Source organism: Sinocyclocheilus anshuiensis, unplaced genomic scaffold, assembly GCF_001515605.1.
Source record: "Sinocyclocheilus anshuiensis isolate Anshui unplaced genomic scaffold, SAMN03320099.WGS_v1.1 scaffold1454, whole genome shotgun sequence".
NCBI classification, from domain to species: Eukaryota; Metazoa; Chordata; class Actinopteri; order Cypriniformes; family Cyprinidae; genus Sinocyclocheilus; species Sinocyclocheilus anshuiensis.
In genome coordinates this window covers 71,609-88,639 of record NW_015557135.1, presented here as the reverse complement: position 1 = coordinate 88,639, position 17,031 = coordinate 71,609, and the positions used below count along the sequence as shown (strand labels likewise).

The 17,031-nt window shown below is 40.4% G+C and overlaps 1 pseudogene; it reads left to right on the top strand.

Annotated features, from left to right (window-relative positions):
* Positions 1-9,315, top strand: part of LOC107678060 (tripartite motif-containing protein 16-like) — a 9,873-nt pseudogene extending 558 nt beyond the window's left edge.
* Positions 9,316-17,031: the final 7,716 nt, after the last annotated feature.

Genomic DNA, 17,031 nt, shown 5'->3' with positions numbered 1-17,031 from the left:
GGGAAAGAGAAGCTGAAGTGTAGTTGAACTGTTGTGTGTTTGTGTTTCTGTATTCATGCAGTAAAATGGCAGAAGACAGATTTTCAGGATGAGTTCTTGTGTGCAGTGTGTCTGGATCTCTTGAAGGATCCAGTGACCACTTCCTGTGGACACAATTACTGTAAGAGCTGTATTACAGGCTGCTGGGATCAGGAGGATCAGATGAGAGTCTACAGCTGCCCTCAGTGCAGACAGACCTTCAGTCCAAGATCTGCTTTAGCTACAAACACCATGTTGGCTGAATTGGTGGAGAAACTGAAGAAGAGGAAATGCCCTGCTGACTGTTACGCTGGAGCTGGAGATGTGCAGTGTGACGTCTGTACTGGAAGAAAATACAAAGCCGTCAAGTCCTGTCTGGTGTGTCTGAACTCTTACTGTCCGAATCACCTCGAACAACATGAGAGTTTGTTTAAAGGAAAGAAACACAAAGTGACTGATGCCACTGGACGACTGCAGGAGATGATCTGCCAGAAACATGAGAAGATCCTTGAGGTTTTCTGTCGCACTGACCAGAAATGTATATGTGTGCTGTGTATGGATGACCATAAAAACCATGACACTGTATCAACTGAAGCACAGAGGACAGAGAAGCAGGTATTTAAAACTAGACACTGATGAAACGTGTTTATATCTGCACCCATATTAACAGCTTACAGCATTCACACTGCACACAGCAGCAGAAATGAACAGCAGCCGCAAGAAGAGTTTCACTGTTTGCTGAAAAAAAACTGTAAACCTTTATCAACACAATCTTTTGTAAACTAGGCTTTGATTAAGCAACATAAAATAATGGAGTGAACTACTCACTCATTCTTCGACAAAATGTATAATTCTATCAGTCAAAGTACAAGCTAAATGCAGTGACAGATGAGTTTCTGTTCAGTAAATCTGACTGAATCCAGATGATTTCAGTCATTTAAAGCTTCTCTTTGTTCATTTGTTTACTGTGTAGAGCTGCAGCTTAATTACACAGAACACAGAAACACTGTCAATGTGAAGCTCTATGTCTGTGTCAGTTTCACTATTACTACATGTACGCTTGACTTAAAACATGCCTTAATCTTCATGATAATTCACGTATGATGATTGTAACTGATCATCACTTCTGGAATTTGAACCTACAGCCATTAGTTAACAGCTCCACTTTTACTGGATTCATCTGTTCACATGAAGATTTAGTGCCAGTAGTTTTCTGTGACAGTCACTATCATCCGTTTGTCCTGCAGAAGCAGCTGAAGGAGACGCAGAAGTTCCAGCAGAGAATCCAGCAGAGAGAGAAAGATCTTCAGCATCTGAGAGAGGCTGTGGAGTCTCATAAGGTGAGTCTGGAGAAGAAGAGAAGATTGTCTCAGTTCAGACTCCCCTCTTTCAGTCCCACTGAAGGAACAGAGCTAGGATCAGAGAGCTGGGTTAGTTTGGTCTGGAGGAGTGTTGGGATGATCTTATTGAAGGCCGAACTGAAGTCCACAAACAGGATCCTTGCATAAGTCCCTGGTTTGTCCAGATGTTGGAGAATGTAGTGCAGTCCCATGTTGACTGCATCATCCACAGACCTGTTTGCTCAGTAAGCAATCTGCAGGGGGTCCAGTAAGGGTCCAGTGATGTCCTTCAAATAAGCCAACACCAGTCTCTCAAATGACTTTATGGCCACAGATGTTAAGGCAACAGGTCTGCACAGCTCCAGTGATCTGTTGACAATCTGTGAAAAGATGTGGGCCAGCTGGTCAGCACATGTTTTCAGACAGGCTGGTGAAACACCATCTGGGCCTGGTGCTTTCTTTTTCTTCTGCTTTCTGAAGACCTGAACTGATCTGAACTGCAGGAGTGGGGGAGAGGGGGGTTCCTGGAGGTGTTAATGGTTGTGTAGAGAGATGGTTAGAGCTGGTGTGGGGTATGAGACCGGGAGTTTCGAATCTACAATAGAACTCATTCAGGTCTTCAGCAAGTTGTTGATTCGCCTCAGTGCTGTGGGATGGTGTCTTGTAGTTTGTGATGTTTTGCAGACCTTTCCACACTGAAGCAGGATCATTTGCTGAAAACTGGTTTTCCAGCTTTTTAGCGTAGCTCATTTTAACCACTCTAATCTTCTTTGTCAGCATGTTCCTGGCTGATTGCACAAGATTCTGTCACCCTTCCTGTAGGCATCCTCTTTGGCCTGGCGAAGCTGTCTGAGCTTTGCTGTGAACCATGGTTTGTCATTGGTGTATGTTAGATAAGTCTTGGTAGGAATGCACATATCCTCACAGAAACTGATGTATGATGTTACAGTCTCTGTGAGCTCGTCCAGATCATTGGCAGTAGCTTCAAAAACACTCCAATCAGTGCAGTCGAAACATGCTTGTAATGCCCACTCTGTTTAGTTGGTCCATCTTTTTACAGTCCTTACTACAGGCCTAGTAGATAGGCAACAGCTAGTGAGACTGGGGAAATTCATGTCAAACAGCCACACTATTCAATTCAATTCAGTTCAAGTTTATTTGTATAGCACTTTTCACGACAAAAATCGTTGCAAAGCAACTTTACAGCAAATTAAGTTTCTACAATATAACAATACAATGCACTTCCAGCACTGGTGCCCCTCAGGGTTGCATGCTCTCCCCACTGCTCTTCTCCCTGTACACCAGTGACTGTACCTCTACTGACCCATCTGTCAAGCTCCTAAAGTTTGCAGACGACACCACACTTATCAGCCTCATCCAGGACAGTGATGAGTCTGCTTACAGACAGGAAGTTAAAGAGCTGGCTGTCTGGTGCAGTTATAACAACCTGGAGCTGAACACGCTCAAAACAGTGGAGCTGACTGTGGACTTCAGGAGGAACCCCCCCTGCACTCCCCCCACTCACCATCATGAACAGCACTGTAGCTGCAGTGGAGACATTCAGGTTCCTAGGCACCACCATCTCTCAGGAACTGAAGTGGGACAATCACATTGACTCCATTGTCAAAAGGGCCCAGCAAAGGCTGTATTTCTTTCACCAGCTGAGGAAGTTCAACCTGCCACAGGAGCTTCTGAAACGGTTCTACTCAGCCATCATTGAGTCTGTCCTGTGTACCTCAATAATTGTCTCATTTGGTTCAGCTTCAAAGTCGGATATCAGAAGACTACAGAGGATGGTTCTGACTGCTGAAAGGATTATTGGTGCTCCCCTGCCCACCCTTCAAGAACACAGAAAATCACCCTGGATGCCTCACACCCAAGTCATCTCCTCTTTGAACTGTTGCCGTTTGGTCGGCGCTACAGAGAACCAAACACCAGGACAGCTAGGCACAATAAAAGTTCCTTCCCCCAGGCAACCTAGCTCATGAACCATTAAATTGTGCAATAATATTATGTGCAATACCACTTATACTTATTTGATACCACCTATCTTAGTCCATCCCTACATCTTATTCCATCTATAGCACACCTGTACATACAATTCTTGTCTAGTTTTTGTTTATATATATATATATCTTTAAAAATAAAGATAAGTAAATAAAAATACACACAAACACACACACACACACACACACATATATACTGTATAGTGTGGCAAAAAAAGCTCTTTCTGGTTCCTAACAGCGCTCTGCACAGACAGCAGTGGAGGACAGTGAGAGGATCTTTACTGAGCTCATCCGCTCCATTGAGAGAAGCCGCTCTGAGCTGATACGGCTGATCAGAGATCAGGAGAAGACTGCAGTGAGTCGAGCTGAAGGACGACTGGAGCGACTGGAGCAGGAGATCAATGATCTGAGGAGGAGAGACGCTGAGCTGGAGCAGCTTTCACACACACAGGATCACATCCAGTTCCTGCAGGTAACAGAGATCTAGAAGAACAGGATCATAGTGGAATTGAGACAGATCCTGCTGTGACAGAAAAACATTTCATGAGTGTTTTATTATATATTCATCAGTCCGACTCTCATCTAACCATCTTCTTTTGAAAGAGATGCTGCTTACAAATGGCTTTCAGCTCTGGAAATCTCTTAAATCATTTCTTTGAGTACTTTCTTCTAGAAGATATATTTAGCTGTCAAAAACCACTTGCGCCACCAACAGTTTAAAACTTCACTAACATTTTAACTTCATACCTCATTTTTCCTTCTGATTTATGACATCATGGTGAAATCAGTGAACTTGATAGAACCAATTCTGAGTAACGTTCATCAAAATTGGATCAGATGATCCTCAAACCAAATAACATTACGTTTTATTGACCTGTAACACATTGATAAATCTGACCAAGAATATACCTAACATGAAGTCAGGCTGTATATTAGCAATGCTTCAGTGTATTGAAAAGCAAACCAAACCTGACTCTGTCTTAAGGGTCCTTGTGAAGTTTCAGTGTCTCTAACCACTCTAAAGTTATAAATAATGGTCAATCTAATCATAGCCTTTGAGCTGCTTTTCCTGAGCAAATCTACTCAACCTTACAATGAGACTCTATTGATGTGCTTGAACTGTTAGATGGACATTTATGTTCTTAGCAGATTCTTTATCATCCAAACTATTCCTAGAAAGCTCACATAGAGTATAAGCGGCAAATACTAGAATCTGTAGCTCTAATGTGATGTAATGAATATGAGAAGAATGAAGCTTATGCTGGGAAAGTGCTGGATTGAGGTGAGTTACTAAAGATCAGTCAAGTCAACAAGAGCCGCACAAATCTGATGTAGGTGCAGGTTATTGGGTAAAGTGTGGAGCTGATGAGTTTTGATTTCTGTTTTCTGTAGAGTTTCCAGTCTCTCTCAGCACCTCCTGAATCTACAGATGTAAATGATGATCCCTTCAGTTCTCTCTTCTCTTTTGATGGTCTGAGAGAATCTGTCCATCAGCTGAGAGACAAACTGGAGGATTTCTGCAAAGAGCAGCTCAAGAAGATCTCAGACAGAGGTAACGTCCTGGAGATTCATCTGCTGTCAGAAACCAGTCCATCATCATCTCATATCATGGAGAACATCATATTAGAAATGTCTTAGGAATGGATGCAGGATCATGAGAATCACACGGTTCATGTCTGTTGATTTCCACAGTCACATTCACCAACATCAGACGCAGATTAAGAAACTTTGGGCCTTTGGGCTATAGCAAACCCAAGGGCCCTCTTCCTAGTAGCCTATCTTGGTGCCACAATGTTTTCTGCCAGAGGAATATTTAGTTTTTGTTTTTTTTAAATATAAATATTATATCTATATAATATATTTAGATTATATAAATATAAATATTTAGATTATATCTAAATATTCCAGGCTAAAACATGTTATAACCATAAATGCATTAACACCAGATATGAAGTCAACACAAACCCATTTCCAGAAATATCAACAACCTCTGAGGATATGATTCTTTTACTTTAAACAGTTTACTTTAAATAATTGTACAATAAGAAGTTTTTTTTTCTGGCCCTAGGGGAGGACTTGGACTTGGGCTAAAATTCAGCCCATCCGGCAACACAATCCTCCATAAATATATTGAAGTGAAGTGACCAAGCATGGTGACCCATACTCTGAATTTGTGCTCTGCATTTAACCCATCCAAGTGCACACACAGAGTAGTGAACACATACCCTGAGCAGTGGGCAGCCATATTGCTGTGGCACCCTGGGAGCAGTTGGGGGTTCGGTGCCTTGCTAATGGGCTTCACCTCAGTCATGCTATTGAAGATAGAAGAGAATTCACTCCACCCACCGACAATTCCTGTCAGACCTGAGACTCGAATCCACAGCCTTCGGGTTACAAGTCCAACTCTTTAACCATTAGGCCACGACTGCCCCTAATAATTTGCTGGGGTTAGGGCAATTGGAATAAATTATTTATAAATAAATAAAGGCTATATTGCAGGCTCTTAATTATTGAATTAAAATTTATTAGAACTATTAAAATCTCCTTTGTAGTTGCACTAATGGAACGCTACTGTAATTCAGGAATTATATTAACTGTAGTATTAGTAAGATCATGAATCAAGCAAAAACCATATTCCTTATTAGCATGGTTTTATTGCTTCTTCACAAAATCAAAAAGAAAAGAAAACGCCAGTTACTAACGTAACCTTGGTTCCCTGAGATAAGGGAACGAGCGTTGCGTCAGCTTATTGACGCTATGGGGAAACTCCTGTTTACTCTGATACTGAAGCCTGATTTGTTAGCATTTGTGTAGCTGCACAAACCAATGGCACTCGAACCCGCCAGAACGGGCGGAGCCAACTACTATAGAAGTCGGCCCAAGCTCCATCTCATCAGAATCATTCGACTGAAGCGACAGTCCCGTTAAGTCAGCTTATTGATGCTATCCAGCAGCGCCGTGCTATGAGAAGAAGCAGAACTTAGCCTGCTCCACAAGCCCAACTCAGGAGCACTTGCCAGAGGGCTCTGTAAGCCTGAGCTATAGAAGAGACCCAAGTCAATAATCTGAGGTCTACTTAAGATAGCCGTTCCACTCAGTGCGGAAAGGGGTAGATTTAGGCAGAAAGGATCCGCGCCTGCATAGCGGGGACATCCAAATGGTAAAATCTAATGAAGGTAGATGACGATGACCATCCTGGCGGCCACACAAATCTCCCCGATAGAAATCCCACTGGACCACGCCCAGGAGGAGGCCATTCCTCTGGTGGAATGGGCCCTCACACCTATAGGGCATTACAAGCCAACTGCGGCATAAGCCAGGGCTATAGCATCTATTATCCAGTCTTTGCTTTGTGACTGGCAGCTCCTTAAAGAGGCCTCCAAAGCACACAAAGAGCTTCTCTGATTGTTTGAACAACCCAGAGCGCTCAACGTACACTCTGATTATCCGAACAGGCCACAGCAAGTTGGGACCCTGCTCGTCATCCGCCATAGGGAGAGCTAACAGGGAAATAACCTGGGCTCTGAATGGAGTTGAGAGCACCTTAGGTACGTAACCACTTTGCGGTTGCAGAACGACTTTACAGTCGTTAGGCCCCAACTCAAGACAGGACGTGCTGACAGCACTTACAAGTCACTTACTCATTTGACCAATGCCAAGGCCAAAAGCAGACCGGTTATGAGTGACATGGGCCGCAAGCCAGCCATTTGAAGCGGCTCAAAAGGAGGACTATAGACAAGTTCCATATCGGCACAGTTCTAGGGCGAGGCGAGTTCAGTCTCTGAGCTTCCCTTAGAAACTTATTGACCAGGTTGTTTCTGCTGAAGAGCGGCCAGCCACGAGAGAATGATTCGACGTGATGGCTGACACATAAACCTTGAGTGTGGAAGGGGTACGGCCATTGTCTAACAACTCTTGAAGGAAGGTTAGCACATGGGACACGGCACAAGAATACAAATCCAGGCTTCGTGCTGAACACCAGTCACAGAAGACTGACCATTTAAGGTCGTAAAGACATCTTTTAGATGGAGCTCTAGCCTCTAAAATGGTATTAGTGACCCCCGTGGGGAACTGGCTAGACTCCCGTCGAGGGGCCAAACATGAAGGCTCCACAGCTGCAGCTGGGGGTGCCAAATCTTGACCTTTGCTTGCGAGAGAATGTCACTCCTCAATGGTATTGGCCATGGGGCTGCAGACAGCAGCTAAATCAGCTCTGTCAGCCAAGTTTGGTTCTCCTCCACTAGGAGAAGTGAGCATTTTGTTTCCCTGACCTGCCTGATAACGTGAGGAATCAGGGTGATTGGAGGGAAGGCATACAAATGGGTGGTGGGCCAGCACAAGGAGCCGTACGTCAGGTTGCCCTCGTACAGAGCGCCCCAGCACGAACTGGAGGCGTCCGTTGTGGCTACCTTCCTTCTGGACGTCACTCCCAACTGCACACCTGATGAAAACAGGTGAAGAGTTGTCCAGGAGGCCACAGCTCTGACACAGCGATGAGTTATCCTGATATAACACCGGCCCAGGTGCCAGCGTGGGACGGAACACGAGTTTTCAGCCAATATTGGAGGGGCCGCATGTGTAGCAGGCCCAGGAGAATCAATGAGGAGGCGGCCACTATGAGGCCAAGCAACCTCTAAAACACCCTGAGGGGACACGTAGTCCCCAACTTGAATGATGCCGCAATTCGCTGAATGTTCAGGGAGCGTTCCGGCATACTTCTGGCTTGCATTTGAACTGAGTCTATAACTGTTCCCAGAAAGCACACTCGCTGTCTGGGAGTCAGAAAACTCTTGGCTGAGTTGATTCTCAGCCCAAAATGCTCCAGATTGTTGAGCAAAAATTACCTGTGAGCGATAGGTTCCCGTTCTGATTTGGCTAGCATCAGCCGGTAATTTAAGATGCGGATTCCCATCTGGCTTAGAGGGGAAAGAGCTGCGTTCCTGCACTTCATAAAAGTGCAATCTCAAAATGGTCTGTGACGGGGGTCCATCATCATCTCATATCATGCAGAACATCATATTAGAAATGTCTTAGGAATGGATGCAGGATCATGAGAATAACACTGTTAATGTCTGTTGATTTCCACAGTCACATTCACCAACATTGTTCCTGGGACCAGGAACGACTTCCTACAATGTAAGTCTGTAAGAAAACAGGCAGAAAACTCACTGAGTGTGTTCATGTTCTTCCTGTAGAAGGTGAAACAATATAAGTCAGTAAGAAAACAAGCAGAAAAACTCACTGAGTGTCTTCGTGTTCTTCCTGTAGAAGGTGAAAGAAGAGTTTTATAACTGATGATGTAAATGATGATTTGCACAGGATATCTGGTCATCTGTACTGAGACACTGATGATACACTGAACATGAAGAGTTCAGCTACATGAAAAGATCAAACAGATTCATAATTCCTGATTCTGATGTGTTTTATCTCCATCAGATTCCCATCAGCTCACTCTGGATCTCAACACAGTGAATAAAAGCCTCCTTCTGTCTGAGAGCAACAGAGTTATTACTTACACTGGCACAGATCAGCCATATCCTGATCATCCAGACAGATTTGATGTGTGTAGTCAGGTGTTGTGTAGAGAGAGTGTGTGTGGACGCAGTTACTGGGAGCTGCAGTGGAGTGGAAATATTGGTGTGTTTATATCAGGGAGGTAATGAGTGTTTTTTTGGACGTAATGATCAGTCCTGGAGTTTCTTCTGCACTCCCTCTAGATATTCATTCATTCACAATAACATAAAGACTCGTCTCCCTGTAGAGTCCATCAGCAGGAGAATAGGAGTGTTTGTGGATCACAGTGCAGGAACTCTGTCCTTCTACAGTGTTTCTAACACAATGAGCCTCATCCACACAGTCCAGACCACATTCACTCAGCCGCTCTATCCTGGGTTTAATATTCATAAAGGATCATCAGTGAAACTGTGTTGATGAGTCAGAATAGACTGTAGAGAGATTTTACCCATAATGCTTTGAGCTGCATGATAAATCAGTAACAGTGAGATGCTATACAGTCTCTTCTTTTCTCTTCATGACATTAATACTGCAGCTGAAATTCTGTCAGTGAAATAACATGTCAGAATAAATGTGTGTAATAAATCCTCATATAGACAGTATAGCAGCACACGTCATGTGAAAACACAGACTTAGAGCAGCTTCTCTGAATGTATATAAACGTAATATTGTTTTATCTAATGATTGCATGGTTTTAAGGAATATTTGTCTTGTAATGAGTAAGAGATCAGAGAATGTCTCCATTTCCAGGTTTTTTAACATCCCAGGATGATGTTGTGAAGCAGTAATTTTACATAGTTTTCAGTTATGATAACATTTGTTGATGAAGTCTGTGCATCGAAACATACACAAGTAAGATTATTCAGGTTCTTTTTATTATAATTTATCTCCTGCTTTCTGCTCTTCTCTGATTTCCTCTGTTATCCTCTCAGGCTGATTGAAGACTTTGAGTTACTGCAGGTTTTGGGTTTTAGATAAAATTAATGTCTACTGACAGGATCTGGTATTCCTGTCAAGGGGATTTGATCTTATGCTTTTGGAGCAGTCGTTAGGATGTTGGCACAATCTAACAGTGATATATTTTCAACATTTACAGGGGACAGTGTGTGATTTTATTGCTGTCTGAATCCAGCTGTTTCTTGTCTTTTGTTCTATTTATGGTTGTTATTCCATCAGGCTGTACCGCAATTATATCTGTATATTTCTAAATAAAAAAAAAATAAGAAAAAAAAGAGTTTTGAATCTTTTGAAATAGGCTATTATTGTATAACAGATACAATAACATGTTAAAATATGTGTTATATACATTTATACAACAGTCCTCGAAACTGATTGGCTGATAAGAGTGTGATATTAGAGTGATAACAGAACTCCAACAACAGTTTCACGGTTTGTATCACTCCGCTTGCGGTATTTCTCTCACTCTAACGAATGGCATGGCAGACCACTCAAATCCACTATAATTTTATAAATAATACTGTTTTGTGTCATGGAATGTTGTTTTAGGAGTTTTTAGGCAAAAAAAAAAAAAAGTTGTTTAGTCTTTAAATATGCGGTTTGTTATTAAAGATAACGTCTATTTGAAAATTTACTTCAATGTTTTCGGGGATGTGAGCTCCAGTGCATCAGCGGCCGTTTAGTGCTCATGGACACGCCGAGAGCAGCTTTACCTCCTCTGGGATTTGCCGCTGGCTCTGATGTCTCTATAGTGGTTAAACATGAGATATAATTAGTTTTGGGCAAATCTCGTGGGCAGTCTTTGGTCTCATTAATCTACATTTACATTTACATTTAGTGATTTAGCAGATGCCTTTATCCAAAGCGACTTACAAACAAGGACAATGGAAGCAATCAAAATCAACAAAAGAGCAATGATATGCAAGTGCTATAACAAGCCTCAGTTAGCTTAACGCAGTACACGTAGCAAGGTTTTTTAAAATTATATAATAAATAAAAAGAAAACAGATAGAACAGAAAAAGAATAGAGCAAGCTAGTGTTAGAGGCCTTTTTTGCTTTTGTTAATTGTATAATAAATAAAAAGAAATAGATAGAATACAAAAAGAATAGAGAAGCTAGTGCTAGTTTTTTTTTTTTTAAGAAAACAAGAAGTTAGTAAATGAATAGAGTGCAAGTCTAAAAGGGGCAAGGTTTTATTTTTTATCTATTATTTGTTCCAAAGCAAATAGTTTAGGCTCAGGGCAAAATCTGATTACATTATTTTTTTATGTAACTTCAATGCTGTATATCAGAACACCGTCTTTGTACTTTTGACTGAATTGCCTAGTAATTTTCATAATGGCTGTTGTTGTTGTTTATTAAATGATATTATTCAATAAATAATATTTTATATAAATAACAGTAGTATTTAACAATAGTATAGTCTTGGGAAACTGTGTGTGTGTGTTCGTGATTGTGATTAGTTTCATTATTCCGCCATTAGATGGCGACAAGAGACTATTTTACGAGTCAGCAGTAAAGACTTTTATATTTAAAGCGACTGAAACAGGAAGTTATTTGTACTTTCAACAACAGCTTGTAAGACGCAGACAAGAAATGCACTGAGCTGCGCTGTCATCGGAAATCACCCTTAACAGATGAAAGGATAGTACGACAAATATATCGCTTTCCTCAGCGGACATTCAAACTAATGTTTTATTGTGAATATGAGATTCAGCGGAAGAATGGATGCTGTATCAGATGCAGGTAATCACACTCGTTCAGTCAATCTCTCTCTCTCATAATACTCAACTCCACATAATACACAGCTTTTACAGATTTTAATACAGTAATACAATAAGCTTTTAATGAAGCAACTTAGCGTTTCTTCATTACTAGTTCTAAAGTGACATTTTGGAATTAGAAATGGAGGCTTGGGCTCAGCTGTTAAACTGTCAACTTTAGATTTGAATCCAAAAGAGGACTTTTAAAGACACTCCGTTCTTGTTTCTTATGTATTTAAACACTTGTGCCATTGAACTGTTGTATAAACACAATATCACACAAGTATGGCAGTATATCGGCACGCTGTGATTACCTATGGCCGAAGCACAGCTGTGCCGATGTGTCATATCTCACGGCTACGAGTGTGATATTGCTAATTTATATGAATTAGAATCTGCACAACTAATCAGTTAACCTGACCAAGTAGCCAAACCAACAAACAATGTTCACTGTACCTTTTTTGTACCATTTCTGCTCATTTTTAAACTGAAATTCATCATGTGGAGAGTAAACCATAGTGCATCAAATTTTCTAATATTAAATAGAATATATAAATAAATGTTGAGCATGTGATTGACCACATTGAGAAGAGCATTTCCAGGTTCACAGGAACACAGAACTCACTTCTGCATGTGAACAAATCACTGTTTGATTTTTAATATTTCATCACTGCAGTGCAGGTTTGTTTTTACAGACGACACCATGAGAAACAATCATTGTCTTTTATTTGAGTTTCTCTCAGGTTCCTCCAGACGTCATAATGACTGCTGTGTGTTTGATAGTCCTCATTCTGAATCATTTACACTGACGTTTTATTATTCAGAGGAAAGATTATTACAGACTGTGTGTGATGTGTTTGTGTGACTGTAAGAAAGACGTGTGAAGAGATGAAGCTGCAGAGGAAGAGGAGGAGGATTCAGTGGAAAGACGTCTAGATGAGCTCAAACATGAGTAACATGCGTCTGTTTCTGCAGTAAATCATTACTGTTTTTAATCACTGTAACTGCAGTCAGTCACTGGGTGTGTGTGTGTGTGTGTGTGTGTGTGTGTGTGTGTGTGCGTGTGCGTGTCCTCAAAATACAGGTTCCTAGAGGGTTTTCACAGCAATGCCATAGAATAACTATTTTTTGTTTCTTTCAGTGATCATTTCTCTTAGTGTGAAGAACATTTTAATAATCTAAATAACTTTTTTCTACTATAAAGAACATTTAGTTGTTCCATGGATGTTAAAGATTCTTCATGAATCGTCAATGCCAATAAACAACCTTTACTTTTAATAGTGAACAGCACTAAATTATTGATGCTTTTCTTTTTAAGTTACAATGCTTTTGAGAAACAGCTTGTTATTTTAAGCACTTTTTTTCAAGATTTTATTGTTTATAGATGATATGACTGCAATTTTACATCACAATATGAGTAATTTTATTTCACAGTGTTTTTACTTGAAATGCTGTTGTTATGATACCAACCTTTTAGAAACCACTGAAAGTGTATAAAGTTCTCAAACGTATTGAAGACAAGCAAACAGTCAATAAAAATAAGAACAAAGAAACTAATTACAGGAAAATAAATTGGAACAAAGATAGAAATAAAATAAACAGTGCTTTATGTTTTTCAGATACATTGAAAATAATTTTCACTCTGAAATTAGTTAATCTGAAATTAATTTCACAAACAATTCATGGCAGTGAATTAAGCATCAAATTTTGAAACAGAAATACTGAAATAGTATTTTCATATAAAACATTCTCCAATAATCTTTGTTTTATTCACAACTTAGAAAAATCTTTTTTTTTACAGTAGATTTATCTATGAGAAATAAGAAATACTACAGAAATTGAATAAAGCAGTAAAATGTGAAACAGGGCTGTCATTATATTCGATTTTTTACACCACGGTTATTGTGGCCAAAATAATTCACGATATCGATATATCGCGATATCTATAGAAACCTTGGGGAATCAGCCAAATTAATTTTTACTTTGTTTATTTCGTTTTTATTTTTACCCAATGAACATAAGGATACTGATAAACACAGGGCACATGTATTTTCACTTCTTCTTTTTCAGGTCACAGCTGACCTGAGACTCTGGCTTTCTCTGTCTTCTTTGAAGCTCCCTATGAAATAACAAGAGAGAAAATACTGTCAAGTTCAACTGTATGATGAAAAAATATTAACATCAAAACTGATACTAGTTTATTAACCTGTTAACTTGCGTACCCGGATTTTAATCTCTTTAACCTATAGTTGCGCCGGAATGAAGTCATGCAGTTAACGCGCTTCTAATTCAGTATTAATGTGCATCTAGAACGGCCGCAGATGAGGCATTAAGTGCATGGCACTGCGACCAACTTAACATTTTACAGAGTTTAATGTAGCAATGTGGTCGCTCAGTTTTTCTAGATTTGTTTTAATCGTGTAATAGATTTGAACAAAGAAATCAAGTGCTAGGCACATGTATTGGCCATGACTTGAGTGCAAATACAAATACAAAAATTAGAAGAGTAAAGAAAACGCAGTACTTATTAAAATAATCACCCTTTTATTTAAATATATGAACACGGGAAACTGCTGTTAACAGGTTAATGTAACGTTTCCCATTCCATGACTAGGAAAATAATGGCAACTTACTGTCTGTATAATATTGAACATGGTCCTTCTCGGAGTAGCACGGCTGCGCGCTGCGTCTTCTTCTAGTTTGACAGGTGTCAGCATTAAGGTGCAATACTGCCACCTGGAAGGTCAACCATGTACTGGCGCTGGAGTAGGCTATTTGCGTGTCGTGTTAACATAAATGTCCTTTTCATTTTAAATATTGTGGTTATCGCCAATACCAGTATATCGTCACACACTAAATTAACACGATATTGATATTTCATGATTTGAATATCGCGGTTATCGTCAATACCGGTATATCGCAACACCCCTAATGTGAAAACAAAACACAGCGACAATAATCCAGACTTTATATTTTGACACTGTTGTCTTCTGTAGAGCTGAACTTTACAACATTTTCACTGTTATATTCTGGTTTATTAATGTGAATCTAATTTGAATGAATCTGTATTGTATAAAGTGCTTCAGAAATAAACTCGACTTGGATCTCTGCATGTTGAGGTTCAGAGGCGTTTCCAGTCATCAGTAGATGTTGTTCTCCAGATGTGAGCTGGATCTCCACCGTCTCTGTGGGATGTTTTGGCCCCTTACAGCTTTAGCTGTATTTTCCCTCTGATGTAATGTCATGACACACACACACACACTCACATCAGCACACAAACACGGACCTGTGCCGCCCTGAACCATCACTGCATGAGCTCATGGTTCCAGGGTTCTGCTCAGTGTTTCACTGGACATACACACGTGTGTTAGTGAGGACAGAGGGATGTCAGAGGTCACGGTACAGTGTCTCAATAACACATCACACAGCAACATCTCTCAAATAAGTGTTGTGCATTTGCAATCCAATTTTCTTCTTAAATGAGTCAAGAAAGAGATGTTAAAGGTGCAGTATGTAATACTGACAGCTAGTGGTTGAAGTGGTACTGCAGTCCAAATTCACAATATTGGAGAGTTGTTTCTCCTCCTCAGACTCAACTCTCACTCGGGTTGCCAGATTGAGAACTTGCAGCAGGAACGACCGAAACTGATAATGTAAAGCGACGAGCCTTAGGCTGTAAGGTGAGGAGTTGATTTATCAGCGTTTTAATATTCCTCTGGTCATAAAGGTTTTTAGGTGGATGCCGAGGCTTTTTAGGTCGGGTAGATAGAACTTGCAGCAGGAACGACCGAAACTGATAATGTAAAGCGACGAGCCTTAGGCTGTAAGGTGAGGAGTTGATTTATCAGTGTTTTAATATTCCTCTGGTCATAAAGGTTTTTAGGTGGATGCCGAGGCTTTTTAGGTCGGGTAGAATCTGTGATCTCTGACTCCGTTTATTTGCTGACTTCCATGGCTGCGATACGCTGTGTTTTCACCAACTGGCAACCCTGGGTGTCGAAATATTATTTGGTAAACTGGCAATGGGCGGAGTCACACACCAAAACAAAAACAGATAATCTGACATGGAACTCAGATTTCAACCTACAATAACTTTCTGTAGCATTGTTTTTCGGAGAAGTAAGTGATCTTAGCATGTTTCCTAAATATCTGCAAACATATTTTGGTATGTTTATGCTTTAGTACAGTAAAAAAATTACATACAGCATCTTTAAAATCACAGCTGACGTCACTTGTTGTTCGTCACACTGGAAATGGAAGGTGAAGTTGAGCGCACTGCATTGTCACCTTTATTTCTAAAGCTTTACAGTGTTAAACAGAAAACTGTGTTAATGTTGCAAAATGCATCAATTTTGAAAATAATTCACTTTCAGCTGTAAAGCAGATCAGTTAAGTGAGATTTTGTTCTCATCAGAGTGTCAGTGCAGTTAAATCGATAATATTACTGAATATTAAGTGTATTTTAAACCCAGTGTCACACTGTACAGTGCTCGTTTTGACATGTAGAAGATCATAATTTTACGAAGCAACGAGAATACTTTTTGTGCGCAAAGAAAACAAAAATAACAACTTTATTCAACAATTCGTCTCCTCCGCGTCACCCTATAGCGCCATTTTGGAGAGTATCACATACATAAACAACGTATGCAACATATGTACGCGGATACATTGTTTATGTATGTGATACTCTACTAAATGGTGCTATAGGGTGACGAGAGCTCTCGGAATGCATCAAAAATATCTTAATTTGTGTTCCGAAGATGAACAAAGGTCTTACAGGTTTGGAATGACATGAGGGTGAGTAATTGATGACAGAATTTTCATTTTTAGGGTGAACTATCCCTTTAACGATTGGAATGCGATAACTAATCGCAATTATTCCTGAAGCGTTTATGATGCATATGATTTGAGCTGCTCATGAACTTGAGAAGAATGTCCTGATGATTTCTCCACATGAATGATTATACTAGCAGACCGATAGAAACCAAGTGTGCTGCACGAGTCCTGAATAGTGAAGCCAAAACATTTATATCGCCTCTAGGTGGCTGGACCCAGTGTAGGTCATAAACCCTGCCTTCTCCATGTAATCTAATGGGGTGTGAGACAAACTTAAAGGCGCCATAGAATGGAAAACTGTATTTACCTAGGCATAGTTGAATAATAAGAGTTCTGTACATGGAAATGACATACCGTGAGCCTCAAACACCATTGTTTCCTCCTCCTTATGTAAATCTCGTGCGTGCAAAAGACCACTGAAAAAGAGGCGAATACCAACATAACACTGACTGTGATGTTGCAGTCGGGATCTTTAATATGTACGCCCCCAACATCTGCATATACCTGCCCATGTTCTAGGCCAGCCGGACCTGCACAGCCGAATCATCAGACGTTCTGCAGGTATTGTGAAGAAACGAGCGAGGACAATAGCGAAA